General features: G+C 39.9%; 1 protein-coding gene across 1 annotated transcript in view; it reads left to right on the top strand.

Annotated features, from left to right (window-relative positions):
- The window catches only part of CSMD1 (CUB and Sushi multiple domains 1), a 1,410,881-nt gene that overhangs the window by 888,720 nt on the left and 508,732 nt on the right, over positions 1–13,429 (top strand). The gene's annotated exons all lie outside the window — the stretch shown is intronic.

Here is a 13,429-nt window from a genome sequence, read left to right as displayed (position 1 = left end):
AGCTTTACTTGGATGGTGCAAGAGGGTAATTAAAATGGGTAACATATTCATTCCTCAGAATAAAAAAACTCACATTTCTGAAATGTTTATGATTTCAACTTTGCCAATGCTGCCAGCTGGGTAAGCAGCGTGGCTCAGTGGAAAGAGGCCGGGCTTGGGAGTTAGAGGTCGTGGGTTCTAATCCTGGCTCCACCACTTGCCAGCTATGTGACTTTGGGCAAGTCACTTAACTTCTTTTTTAAATCACTTACCTCATCTGTAAAGTGGGGATTAAAACTGTGAGCCCCACTTGGGACAACCTGATCACCTCGTATCCCCCAGCGCTTAGAACAGTCATTTGCACACAGTAAGTGCTTAATAAATACTACCATTTTTTTAAATTTAATATTCCCACCTACTGGGCTAACATGGGACTGCTTGTTCACAGGACTGCTTGTTCATCAACCACCGCAACATCTCACCTCTCCAACTCTGAGCTGGTCATCTCAACCACATCATCTCATCCCCTCATCTCATCCCCTCAGTCTTGTGCTCTGAGAGAAAACCCAAAGGGCTTGACTCTCTCCAACTGTCCTAAACCATTATTCCCTACCTAGTTCCCCTATCATCTTTTTCTTCTGAAGGCCAACTTTTATTCCCCGAACAATGTATTTTTTACCAAAACTAATTATCTTGTCCCCCACCACACTCTCTCCATTCCCACCTCCAACTCCAACACTTGGCCCACTCTCACAGTCTGCTTCTTTTTCATCTAAATCTCTGTCAACCCTTCCCTAGGTACACAACAGGCATGTGAATTGCCTAAAGCACACTGGAAGGGATTAAGGGTATGCCTTAAAGTATTAATAAGATATTATGGAAGGGATTAAGGTATCTTTGGTCACCCCTAAATGATCATCTCCCACCCAGTTGAATCCAGGCAATTTTCCCATGAGCCTCACACACCCCCATGAGTGTCAGGGTGGTGCTGTCTTCCTTGTCTCTGTTATTACGTTAGAAGATCCTTGAGATCAGACCCTAGGTATTCTCCTTTTACTGACTCTCCCAAGCACCTAATGCAGTGCTCTGACACAATAAATTATCAAAAATGTCATTAATTGATTGATATACTCCCTGAAACGCCAGTTAATGTAGTTTTGCAGTTTGCCATTAGAAGGCTCTATTTCTTGTCTTGGACAGTGATAGAAATACTTCTTTTAGAAAGAAATCAAAAGACTCAACCCACCAAATGTGGGCAGGGATTGTCTCTCTTTGTTGCTGAATTGTACTTTCCAAACACTTACTCCAGTGCTCTGAACACAGTAAGTGCTCAGTAAATATGATTGAATGATAAATGAAAGACATGAATTGCAAGAATAATTGCTTTAGCTAATTGCTTTTGCCCGCTTGATGGCAATAAGATTCTGCCTTTATGTAGAAAATGATCTGTCTCGTGTAGGAGAACAAATGATTCCAAGCAGACTAGATTCCTGCTTACTCCCCTTTTGCACATTGAGTGACATGTTAGAGGGGCAGCATTAGAATCACCCAGAAACAAAGTTTAGGAGTCTTAACATTTCACTTAATAACTGGAGTAGATGTAAGGCAATTAAATTAGAACTAGTGACTGTCCCACATGAAGTTCACAAATCTAAGATGTAGGGAGAGTAGTTATTTTATCCCCATTATAGATGAAGAACCTGAGTGGAGGGTCAGGTGACTCAGTCAATCAGTGGTGTTTATTGAGCTCTTACTATCAGGAGAGCACTTATCTAAGCACTTGGGAGAGTACAATATCACAGAGTTGGTAGACAAATTCCCTGCCCACAGTGGACTTACAGTCTAAGGATTACAGACTTATCCAAGGTCATACAGCAGGCTAGTGATTTTTAGGTCAAATTGAAAGAAATGATTAGTATGTAACTGCATTTTTTGCAGTCTTTCTTCTCCACTTTCTTCCTTCCTACCTAACCTCTTATCTCCTATTCTATTGTGAGCTGTTCTAGAGTAGGAATCCTTGCCTCATTTGATTCTTGTCATCCCCCTTAGCGTTTGTAATAAGAGTGTGGCCTAGTAAAAAGAACACAGATCTGGTAATCAGGAGACCTGGATTCTAATCTTGTCTGCTGATTGACTTTGTGCAAGTTACTTAACTTCTCTGAGCCTCAGTTTCTTCAACTGTAAAATGGGCATTCAGTACTTATCCTCCATCCCAATCCGACTTTGAGCCCCATGTGGGAAGGGAACTGTGTCCATTCTGATGATCTTGTACCTACCCCAATGCATAGCACATTGCTTGGCACATAGCAAGTGCTTAACAAATAACACAATCATTGTTACTGCCTGCATTTCACCAATACCACAGGTGACAGCTTTTCATTTTAAGTGAAGGAATATAAAGGGGATGCTCAAGGATTTTAAAGAGGTGATGAAAACTGGAAGAGAGCAGGCTTCAAAGGACAAACAAGTGAGAAAGAAGTCACTGTCATTCTTTCCAGTCTAAATGACAAATTCAGATATTTGGGATGAGCAAGGTTGAGAATCCCGCTAAAAAAATCAGAGAGCTTTAATCTTCTTGACCTCTTTGGAGTTGACACCTATGACCACAACCAACCGCTAATCAACAAGCAATTTACAGTCCATAGATCAATAACAATTACTGAACATTTACTCTGTTCAGTGTACTGGACTACATACTTTGCAAAGTAAAATAAGAGATAAAAGACAGGATTTCTGCCCTCAGTGCACTTAAAATGACAAAGACTATCTGATTATATTAATTCACCAACAGAACTTGTCCTTCTGGACTGTAAGCTTCTATTGGGAAGGAAGTGTGTCTACCGACTCTGCTATATTGTATTTTCCCATTGGTAAATGCAATACTCTTCACACAGTAAGTATTCAATAATAGGATTGATCAATTGATTCAAAGACTGTGAAGAAGGCAGAAAGAGTTGATTTTCTACAAATACCGTTTGTGGCACCCACTTTCTCAGAGCAGCTTGAAGTGTCTAAATTCTTTAGTGAGAGACGTAACATAAATACACTGATAAGAATTCTCCATTTGCAGTGTCTGCTTTGTTCCTCTTTTCTAATAGAAAAACAAATTAGACTTCAGGTCTCATGGCTTTTCTACAGCTGTCAGATAAATCTACCATCAGTTCAAGACTTGTAGGCTATATTCTAAGTTGAAAAATCCCTTTCAACACACAATTCAGTTAAGACTATAAGCAGTCATGTGCTAAATTTAAAACATGTTTCTCTCTCTCTGAAGAGTTGAAAGCACGGTGTACATGAACAATCTTTGAAAACTTAAGTAAGCACGTTATTCCAATGAGCGTATCTGAGCAGTGTGTTTTTGTGAAAAGAGTATAAGCCAGGGAATGTGCTCTGCCACTTTCCTGCTATGTGACATTGGCTAAGTCTTCCCTGTACCTCAGTTTCCTAATTTTTAAAATGGATATTAAATGCCTTTCTCCCTCCCTTTGAAAATTAGAGGCCCATGTGGAAAAGAAACTATGTCTGACCTGATTATCTTGTACTTAGTACAGTACTTGATACATAGTTAAGTGCTTAACAAATCATATTATTATTATTTGTCCCCCCATTCATAAAATATTAATAATTAAGTTGTCAAAAATTGTGTTTGTCACAAACTATTTAAATATTAAGGAAGTTATTCTTTGCCCAATAAGAAGAGGTAAGATGTTCCAAAAATCTTCTAGTGGCTAAATTGGGGGTCCAAATTAAGTCTTGTGATTTGTGGATGTGGGTTTAGGTAATCTCTTTTTCCTAAGTGGGTTCTGTTTTCTCCAAAAACATGAAATATGCCTTTTCTGCATCATTTTCAGCTAATTTAATTGAGAAGGTCAGTCACATTATTGTTTTAATAGGGTAATGCTAGGAAGAATCAGTAGAGCACCTAGCTCGTTGCCAGTTAAACTCCCTATTATTAAGGAAGACATTTATGCAGATACATCCCGCGCAGGAAGTATAACAAAAAAGGCAGTGCGGTCTAATGGTTAGACCATGGACCTAGGAGTCATAAGGACCTGGCTTCTAATCCCAGCTCTGTCACTTGTCTGCTCTTTGACCTTGGGCGAGTAATTTAACTCCTTTGTGTCTCAGTTCCCTCCCCTATAAAATGGAGATTAAGACTGTGAGCCCCATGTGAGACAGTGAGTGTCCAAGCTGATTAGTTTGTATCTCCCCAGCTGTTAGAACAGTGGCTGGAACATTGTAAATGCTTAACAAATACAATTAAAAAAAAAAAAACAAAAAAAACAAAACTGATCCATCTAATCATATTATTCTCCCTCCTGAGGTAAAGATTATTGGAGAAACATTGCTATGGTGGTTGTTTTTGACGTATAATACTAATTTTGTGATTATGCATACCCTAAATGAGGAGAGGGTCTAATCTGAGGTTTAAGTTTGAAGAAAAAGGGATAAAATTATCAGACATTCGTGAACATGAACGAAAGGAAATGTGAAAGTTCAATACCTGTGCTCCCTCTTAATTAAAATGTGAGCCCCCAGTGAGACAGGAGCTGGGTCTAACTTGAACAACTTGTCTATGCCAGTGCTTAGACAGTTCTTAACACACAGTGAATGCTTAACCATTAAAAAACGAAATAGTCACCAGCATTTATTGAGAGCTACTCTGTGCAGACCACATGGAAAGCCTGGTGGTAAGAGCATGGGCTAGGGAGTCAGAGGTTGTGGGTTCTAATCCTGCCTCTGTCACTTGTCTGCTGTGTGACCTTAGCCAAGGCACTTAACCTCTCTGGGCCTCAGTTACCTCATCTATAAAATGGGGATTGAGACTGTAAGCCCCTCGTGGGAAAACCTGATTACATTGTGTTTACCCCTGTTCCTAGAATAGAGCTTGGCACATAGTAAGTACTTAACAAATACCATAATATTATTAACACAGTGCAGCTCCTAGACAATAATCTCTGCCCTCCAGGTGCAGATAGCCTGGTGGAGGACTTTTGTTCAAGTGGTCACAACTCAGACCACTCTGCAGTCGAAGTGAAAAGTTTCAGCAGTACATTCCACTGAATTTTCCATTCCCAGCACTTAGTACAATGCTTTGCACACAGTAAGTGCTCAATAAATATGATTGAATGAATTCCACCAATGTATTGATTTTTATTCCTTTAATTTCTCTTTTTTTGGTAGCTAATTTTGGCTTAATCCACCTCTTCTTTGTTTCTCTTACTCTTCTATTCTCTGCTGTGTTTAACCTTTCTACTCCCATAACACACATTCAAATAATTGGACTAGATATATTTACAGCTACAAAAACATTGGTGGGAATTTGAGTGTCATCTCCTAATTTTAAAATACCATTCTCTTTTAAAATAACTTTCCTAACAAAAGTGATAGATATTGAATATGTCGCTTGTCAGCTTTTTATGCATTTGATACCTACCAAAAATCAGAAATCTATTTAGAGTAGTTAAATGACAATTAGGTAGACATGGTTTGTTTTTACAAATAGGAGGGGAAAAAAAGTTAAATGCATACAAAATAATGTAGTATTCCTTCATGATTGTCATTAATTTATTGTTCGGATAGCTCAATTCACATTATTTCACTCTGGGTAAATTGGAGCTGAATTTTAAGCCTGTGACCCGCATCTTTGCCAGTAATTTTGTCCCATGAATATATAGTCTCCCTTCTTGAATATCTGCCAAGCTGTTTATCAAAATGTAATTCTTCCAAAAATGAAGTTGCCATTGATTCTTGTTTCTGATTAATTATCAGTCATATTTTCGAACATGACAATTTCAGTGAATGCACTCTGTATATTAAACATAAAGAAAAAGATAATTAAAGTTGTAAAATTGCATGCATTTTCTTCCCATCCCCCTCTTTTTTTTACTGGTATTTGTTAAACATTTAGTATGTTTCAAGCACTGTTATAAGTGCTGGGGTAGATGCAAGTTGATCAGATTGGACACCGTTCCTGTCCCACGGGAGGTTCACAGTCCAAGTAGGAAGTGAAAACCTGTATTTAATCCTCATTTTACAGATGATGAAACTGAGGGACCGAAAAGTTCAGCGACTTCCCCAAGGTCACCCAACAGGCAATTTGCAGAGCTAGAATCAGAATTCTCTGACTCCCAGGCCCAAGGTCTTCCCACTAGGCCACGCTATTTCTTTAAAATGTCAAACTGAAATGTCATCAGTGAAAAAATGGGAAAGAAGGATTTACACTTACAGATACCTTCCCTTCCCCTTTTCTTATTTCACTGTGGATAATTGACAGGTTTAGCATCTGTTTTCTGTTTCAGGTCAAATGTGAAAAAGCTTTCTCCTTGGAATTATCTACAAGGAGATCTTTGGGATGAGTTTCTAGCAAATCAGGCCCTTTGACCCTTTCACCATCCTTGGAGGGGAAGTTAGAGAGGGAGGACATACCTCTGACTGTTAAACTTTTTTTTTATCAGAATCTCAGCTACATGAAGAAAATACAGTGAACTCCTATTATATTTGTTCTCTGTGAATCTGCTTTGTATTTCTCATAATTAGCCTATTCCAACTGTCACCCAAGCCTTTTTTTTCCTCCTTCTAGAGAAACCACCTCACACTCCTTGGGTCATTTCTTCCTCTGCCCCATTTGTGTGCCAGAACCTTAGCACACTGGTGACTATTTCCAGACCAACTATAGTACTGCAGGTTTTCTGTTTTTATGTCATTCTCTTTGTGAAATCCCAACTTCCCTTGTTAGGTTTTAAACACCTGGAGGGCAAATATTGATCAGGTTTGAATCATTCCTTGTCTGCCCCCTCATCTCTCAATGACATTTTCTGAATGCTATGCCATCTTTCTCTCTGCTCACTTCCAGTTATGAGGAGCCAAGCTGGGGAACACTAATGATAGACTGTAAGCTCTCCATGGGTAGGGTACACATTTGCTAATTCTGTTGTATTGTGCTCTCCCAAGTGCTTAGTACAGTGCTTGAGCCCAGGCTTGGGAGTCAGAGGTCATGGGTTTGAATCCCGGCTCTGCCACTTGGCAGCTGTGTGACTGTGGGCGAGTCACTTCACTTCTCTGTGCCTCAGTTCCCTCATCTGTAACATGGGGATTAACTGTGAGCCTCACGTGGGGCAACCTGATTACTCTGTATCTACCCCAGGGCTTAGAACAGTGCTCTCCACATAGTAAACACTTAACAAATATCAACATTATCATTATTATTATTATTGTTATGTAGTAAGTGTTCAAAAAATACAAATGATTGATCGATAACCATTGTATTTAAAATTGATTATGTATGAAGCACTGTCCTAAGCGAGGAGATAGAGACAAGATAATCAAGTTAGAAACCAGCCTTCTCTCTTGTAGGCCTTACAGTCTAAGTAGGAGAGATAATATGTACTGAATTCTCATTTTATAGATGAGGAGGTTGAGGCCTGGAGAAGTTAATTAATGATATATTTGTTAAGTGTTATGTGCCAGATACTCTTCTGTGTGTTGGGGTAGATAGAAGATAATGAGATTGGATACAGTCCCTGTTCCATTTAGGGCTCAGAATCTTAATCCCCATTTGACAGATGAGAGAACTGCGGCCCAGAGAACTTAAGTTACTTATCCAAGGTCACGCAGCATACGAGTGTCGGAGCCAGGATTGGAACCCCGGTCCTTCAGACTCCCAGGCCTGTGCCCTTTCCACTAGACCACATTGCTTCTTGCCCATCACCTGGGGTAGCCCCCTTGCCCAGGAGGACCTTGTCTACAACAGGATGGTGGGATTTTAGATGACCAATTTGCATACAGGACTAGTTCACTAGACAGTGACCTCGCCCAGTCCTCTAGATGGGAGCCTGGATTCCAATGCTGGTTCCAGTTTACGAAGGCCTGGAACAGGGCTTAGGCTAGCTGAACATCTTGTCCAAGTAAAGCCTTTCATAACACCAAGCATTCAGTTTAGCCCACCAAAGGCTCTTCTTGACTCATCGATTCTTAACCTGATAGTAGAAAGCTAACATTTAATTAATACGGTCTTCATTAAGGGCTTATTATGTGCCAAGCATTGTACTAAGTGGTAGGGTAGAATAATAATAATAATAATGTTGGTATTTGTTAAGCATTTACCATGTGCCAAGCACTGTTCTAAGCGCTGGGGGGGATACAAGGTAATCAGGTTATCTCACGTGGGGCTCACAGTCTTAATCCCCACTTTACAGATGAGGAAACTGAGGCACAGAGAAGTGAAGTGACTTGCCCACAGTTACACAGCTGACAAGTGGCAGAGCCGGAATTCAAACCCATGACCTCTGGCTCCCAAGCCCATCCTCTTTCCAATGAGCCATGCTGCTTCCCGTGAAGCAAGATAATCAGGATGGACACAGTCTCTGTCCCACATGGGGCTCATGGGGCTTGTACTAAGCAGTGAAGTAGGTACAAGATAATCAGGTTGGACACAGTTTAGGTCCCTCATGGGGTTCACAGTCTTAATTCTCTTTTTACAGATGAGGTAACTGAGGCTCATCATCTTAATCCCCATTTTACAAATGAGGTAACCGAAGTTAAATAATGACTTGTTCAAAGTCAGACAAGTGGAGGAACCAGAATTAGAACTCAGAGCTACTGAGGCCTAGGCCCATGCTCTCTCTTCTAAGCCAAGATTCAATTTTGCAGGGGAAACAGATACTAAACTAATTTAGAGGTAGAGGGAGACAGCATAATTGAAACCACTCTACGTAAATGTCAGGGGAGGTAGAGCGTGAGTATCGAAGGGATCATTTGCTCTCCAAGTCCTGGAAAGAACAGTAGGAGGGGAAATAATGTGAGGAGGTGAGGAATTGATCAGGTCAGGCCTCCTGGAGGAGAACTAATTTTAGATGGGCTTTAAAGATAGGAAGAGCATTCTTTTAATGGATGTAAAAGGAATAAAGTTGCAGGCAGAAGGGAAGGAATGAGCAAGAGTTCATTCGTTCATTCATTCAGTAGTATTTATTGAGGGCTTACTATGTGCAGAGCACTGTACTAAGCGCTTGGAATGTACAATTTGGCAACAGATAGAGACAATCCCTGCCCAATGAAGGGTTTACAGTCTAAACGGGGGAGACAGACGGACAAAAACAAGACAACATAATCACTATAAATAGATCAAGAAGTTGGACACCTCTTTAACAAAATAAATAGGGTAATAAAAATCTATACAAATGAGCACAGTGCTGAGGAGAAGAGAGAGGAGGAGGAGCAGAAGGAAAGGGGATTTAGCTGAGGGGAGGTGAAGGGGGAGCAGAGAGGGAGCAGAGGGAGCAGAGGGAGCAGAGGGAGCAGAGGGAAAACGGAAGCTCAGTCTGGGAAGGCTTCTTGGAGGAGGTGAGCTCTCAGTAGGGCTTTGAAGAGGGCAAGAGAGTTAGTTTGGCGGAGGTGAGAAGGGAGGGCATTCCAGGACACGAGTTGACAGTTATAGGAGTGAGAACTAGGTATAATGAGTAGAGTGGCTTGAGAAAAAATGAAAAGTGAAAGCAGAGTGTGACTGTGGGCAAGTCACTTAACTTCTCTGTGCCTCAGTTACCTCATCTGCAAAATGGGGATTAACTGTGAGCCTCACGTGGGACAACCTGATTACCCTATATCTACCCCAGAGCTTAGAACAGTGCTTTGCACATAGTAAGCGCTTAACAAATACCAACATTATTAATGGGAAAGGAGTGACCAGTAACTTGTGGAGCAAGAGTTGGCTGTGGGTTTTAAAAACAACAGTCAGGAGTTTCTGCTTGATGTGGAGAGAAAAGGTAAACCACTGGAAGCTCTGAGGAGTGGGGAGGTGAGGGCAAAACAGTGTTTTAGAAAAATGATCCAGGAAGCAGAGTCTGGAGGCAGGGAGGTCAGCGAGGAGGCTGATAAAATAGGTGAGGTGGAATTTGACAAGTGCTTGGACTAGCAAAGTGGCAGCTTATTTGGAAAAGAAGGGGCGAATTCTGGAAATGTTCCGAAGAAAGAATTCACAGTACTTTGTGACTGATTAAGCGGGTTGGGAAGGAGTCAAGGATAATAGATTGCAGGTTTAGAAGCAGGAGGATGATGCCGTTGTCAATCATGAGACAGAACACAAAGGAAGGAGAAGATTTGAGAGTGCAGTGAGTTCACGTTTAGCACAATAAACTTTCCTAAGCACCTGGAAAGTACAAAACTTGAGAGGTGGCATGTCCCCTGCCCACAGAGAGCTTTCCCCCGAATGGGGAGACAGGTATAAAAAGATTGACTTCTAAATATATCAGTGAAGAAAGCTATGGGATTTTCTTTGCAGATTTTTTAGTGTATTCTCTGGGCAACAATATGTAGTATGGAAGACATGGATGAGAAACCACATCGGTCCCATCAATTTTCAGTGGATTTGTCAATTTGAAAAATCATTCATCATTATTTTTAATCACTTAGGCACCTTTCACTTTGCAAAGATGGTTGGAATTGCTGACTTAGAAGCCAACCCTTTGTTCAGTAAATAGTCACTATTTGGAATAATTAGTATGTGCAAAAACCCATTGGTGGGTTCTTGTGTTGGAATATTACAAAAATCTAGAAGGTTATTATTATTCCTCCAGTAAACAGTCTTTCAGTGGTGCATATTAACTTTGCATTAAGCCAGAAATGTATTCCCATTTTCAGTGAATCAAACCCTAACTGTGTTCATTCTTCATGCTGTCTACATGCTTACTCTATAAGCGGTATCTTATAGGTAATTTTTTTTTTCTTTTTTATAAATGTTCTTGTTAACGTGGTCTCTGCAGCATGTAATTTCAAAAATGAGGTCTGTATGTTAGAGTTATTAGAAAATTTGTCCATTTTTATGTAGTGCATGAAGTCTTAAATAGGTTAAAATGTGGGCCTGTTTTCAAACCTTCATCTTCCAATTAGCAGTTTAGCCAGCTGTGACTTTATTACTCACCCAATGGAGTTTCCAAAATTGAGTTAAAATGAAATCATTGCTGTGGCTATTTCGGTACTATTTTAAATGTACACATCACATTTTACCTCAGCGCCTGTTATCCTAATTATCTGAGGCTGGTTATACTAATTATGAAGCAGGCTATCCATATTAAACATTTTAACAGATCCTTGATGCACTAACTATTCTAAGATGAATTGAAATTTTCTCTTCTTGTCTAGGTGGGCTTTTCCTAGCTCAATCTTGCGAGCCATGGTATGTCCATTAATAAGTCAAACCCTGAAGCTGCAAAATAGAAAGCTTTATCATTCAAGTTCAAAAAAGAGTTGATTTTTTTTTGAAAGTGCATTGCGGGATTAAAGTTGAAAATTCAATTTGCCAAGTGAGCCTAGTAAAGTAAAATGAAAGGGGAGAGCTGGGGTGACTCTTTTTCACTATAAAGTTGGGAATCAATTTGGGGCTGGACTCCTGGGGGTGGGGCTTGTGAAATGAGACACTCAGTCACTCGTGGGACCATTCATCCATTCATTCAATCATATTTATTAAGCACTTACTATATGCAGAACATTGTACTAAACACTTGTGAAAGTAGAATACAGCAATAGAGATCGACAATTCCTGCCCACAACGAGATCAGAGAGCCACACATACGTACACATACATTCCATAAATACCATTGATTTATTGACTAATTGTTGTGATGATGTAGTTCACACCAACCTATCAGAATTTTCTCCCTTGGATATCCTAGGGATGAAGATCTTTTGCAAATTAGCCCACTGCATCAGCATCCAGGCCATGGCCTGAATGAAATCCATGGTTCCATGAGCCATTTTTTCCATGTTTTTTGGATATATGTGAGAATCTGTCTGACTGCAGAAGCACTCTGATTGCATTTCTCATTGGCAGATATTTGTATTCACTTTGCCTTGTCAGTCAGTCGTAGTCCAGGATATCAAAGTTCACAGTTGTAGATCTGTGAAATGTACCCTGGTATATACCTGCTAAATAGCTAAAAAAAATTATTAAATCTTCAGTTATTTATTTTTAATTAATTGCTTAATTTAATATTTCATTCATTCATTCAATTGTATTTATTGAGCGCTTATTTTGTGCAGTGCTCTGCATTGTATTGGAAAGTACAATAAAGCAATCAAGAGAGACAATCCTTGCCTACAGCAGGTTTAGTGTTTTTCTCCTCTAAACCAAATTTTTGTGTCTTGGGTCAACAGGGTTGTGATTAATAATAATAATTGTGGTATTTATTAAGTGCATATGATGCGGCAGGCACTGTACTAAATGCTGGGGTGGATACAAGCAAATCAGGTTGGACAGAGTACTTGTCCTGCATGGATCTCACAGTCTTGATCCCCATTTTACACATGAGGTAATTGAGGCACAGTGTAGTGAAGTAACTCGCCCAAGAACACACAGCAGACAAGTGGTGGAGCTAGAATTAGAACCAGGTCCCTCTGACATCCAGGCCCATGCTCGATCCACCAGGAAATGCTGCTTCTCCTGTGATTGTACTGTCACAGTTTTTCAAACGAATATACAAGCAACCACACAGATCAAACAGGCAGCCCATCTACAAAGCCATTCCAAAGACCCGAATCAAAGTTTGATGGTTTTCTCTTGCCCATTGTCCCAACCTCTGCTATCATATTCTAGAATACAGCCATGTCAGTCCAATAACAACGTCATCCAGAGGAATGTTCTTTCAGAATGAGGTGGCGAGGTCATTTTCCTGAAGTGAGTTCCAAAAAAAATTACGTTCAGATCATCAAGCAGCAACAATTACCTAGGGGTGCTTTTCACTGCCCTGAAATTCTGAATTTAATTCCAAAGTCAAAAAATAGTTTTAACTGAGGCATCAGAAGTAAATCTGCCTTCTAGAATACTGCTGAAAAATAAACTGCTAGGTAAAGGATGTGGTATTTTAAATTATTTAAATTTAGTGATAGCTATAAAAACATTTGAATGCATTTCATATTGCACATTGCTGAAGTACAGACTATAAATTTTGTCATTATCACTGATACGATCATCATCTGTGAGGAACTTTTACAATGGTGTGTCCATCAGCTGTCACAAAGAGAGTTTTATACATATTTTAAAGTGGTTTTATTCCAAATTAATTTGTTGTGTTGTCTGTCTCTAGTCATATCTTCCTGAAATAACACAACAAAGTTTATCATATGTACCATAGCAGTGATTCAACCTTTTCTTTCTTGTTTTGTTTTGTTTTTTTCTTGTGTTTTTTTTTTTTTTTTTTCTTTTTCTGTCTAGGATCCCCTTGAAGGGTCTAGGCAACTTCAGTGCCATATAGGAAAAAGAGAGCTTGAGAGAATTTTTCTCCCATGACCATCAGATGGCTTTAAAGAGCTCAGCAGCTTCCTTCTCCATCTTGGCACAGCAGAGGGTTTTAAGAGATGGAACACAGGCCCAACTTTTCATTCAGGCCTCTGAATGTCTGGCAAAGAAATGCAAGCATTCTAAACCAAAAACATATATGGTCCCCTCCTCTTTCTCTCC

The sequence above is a fragment of the Ornithorhynchus anatinus genome, chromosome X1 (assembly GCF_004115215.2).
Source record: "Ornithorhynchus anatinus isolate Pmale09 chromosome X1, mOrnAna1.pri.v4, whole genome shotgun sequence".
Taxonomy (NCBI): Eukaryota; Metazoa; Chordata; class Mammalia; order Monotremata; family Ornithorhynchidae; genus Ornithorhynchus; species Ornithorhynchus anatinus.
Note: the sequence above shows the minus strand (reverse complement) of the source record. Positions and strands in the feature narration are given on the sequence as shown.